At 40.9% G+C, this 1,647-nt stretch overlaps 1 pseudogene; it reads right to left on the bottom strand.

Annotated features, from left to right (window-relative positions):
• Positions 1-242: 242 nt before the first annotated feature.
• LOC137971817 (uncharacterized) overlaps positions 243-1,647 on the bottom strand; it is a 7,424-nt pseudogene continuing 6,019 nt past the window's right edge.

Genomic DNA, 1,647 nt, shown 5'->3' with positions numbered 1-1,647 from the left:
ACGTCTCGTTGTTGTTGTTGTTGTATTTTTCAACACTAGCTTTTTAGTTAAAACGACAAAATGTTCTTAATGTTGAATGTTCTGCAAGTTGATCGTATAAAATTTAAGTCTAAACTTTATATTGAAAGTCGACCAAGTTTTCAACTGGATCCTTAACTGGCCCTAAACTTGCCTACGACTGAACTCAATCACAACATAAATGTCTTGCTGTGGTGGTCTGATCTACAATTTTTGTAGGTTTTTTACCAGAATTTGAATGGAGAATACCATTTATCTCCACTTGTTCCATCTCTTTGTTTTGTCTCGGCTGTTTTTACATCTTTGACTTTGGAAAGCATCTGTGCCTGACGCTTGGCCTCTTCATAGTACTGTAGGCGCTGTTTCCAACCATGCTTGGCCGTTTGCTTCTCTGCTTCAATAAGAAGCTGCAAATGTTCCTCACTTGACAGCGGGTTGGGCTTAAGGGCAATCTCATCCAAACGAAAAAGGCTTTTCTGAGCTTGGTGTATCATCGTCAGGACCTTGGTGTGCATGGCTTGAAGAGTTTCTTCAAGTTTTGCAAGCATGCCTTTAACCTTCATCTTGCCTTCTGTAGCGGTCTCGTACTTCTTTTTGAGGTCCTCCGAAGTTCTCGTCTCCTGGACGGTTTCAAATTCTATCATGTAAGAGAGGTTTTTATGTTCTCTCCAATGGCAATGACCAGGACAAACTCCACAGGAGCCATCTCTGTTCATAGCAATGCATTTGTCCTTGTCATCGTCATCTGCATACGAACAATTGTTGTGAGAAGTAAAGTTGTATTTAAGGCACGTCGTAGTGTGTCTTCCTGTCCCACTTATGTCGATTTTTCGTGGCTTGTCAATTGAAACGGTGTAGGTGAACTCTTTGTTTGTTTCGATCTCCTTCTCACGTTGCTGCATGACAATTTGTTCTTTTCGCATTTCCTCGATCGTGTTAAGACCTATAGTAATCTGTGGGTTCAGGCCCTCAAGCAAAGTTTTTAGTTGCTCCCTTTTCTTTAAAACCTCCTTAGTTAAGTCAAGGCGGACACTCTGGGCTTTCTCAAAGTCAGCGAAAAAAGCTTCTATGGATCGGATGCCTATCTTCCAGAACATTGCATCAAAGCTTTCTTCACTTTCCTCGCTGTCTGCAAATAGGGCCGAGTTATTAAATTTGAACTACTTACCACTACTTGGGATTTTAGCATCTTCAATGGCTTGTAGGACAGGGGGCTTCTGGCCGTCTGCGAAAGTTACCATCATGAAGATGTTCTTGGACAGGTCTTTCCCAAATACTGAGAGAACTGAGGAAAAAATGTATTCTTGAGTTGCTGTAAGCCGAGCTAAGGAAGCCTGCGTAACAAAGCCAATGCCGTCCAAGTGGTCAACACCATTTGGCGGTGGAATTGTGATGTATGTGACCCAATGAATCATGGGATTCCTTGATAATAAATTAGTTTTGAGTTCAACCACCGAACGAGAATGTTGTGCCTCAATACATAACATAATTGGCGACGAGGATATTACCTAAGTGCCTAATGTTTTTTAAAAAATTCATTCCTTCGGAAATAGGAAGTAAATTTTCTAATCAAGTCGTCTAAATTTCTACAGAATTTGGTCAAAATTGCTCGTGAAATAGTTAAGTCGT

The sequence above is a fragment of the Montipora foliosa genome, chromosome 9 (genome assembly GCF_036669935.1).
Source record: "Montipora foliosa isolate CH-2021 chromosome 9, ASM3666993v2, whole genome shotgun sequence".
In the NCBI taxonomy this organism is placed as follows: domain Eukaryota; kingdom Metazoa; phylum Cnidaria; class Anthozoa; order Scleractinia; family Acroporidae; genus Montipora; species Montipora foliosa.
The sequence above is the reverse complement of the archived record's forward strand: the minus strand, read 5'-3'. Positions and strand labels throughout refer to the sequence as shown.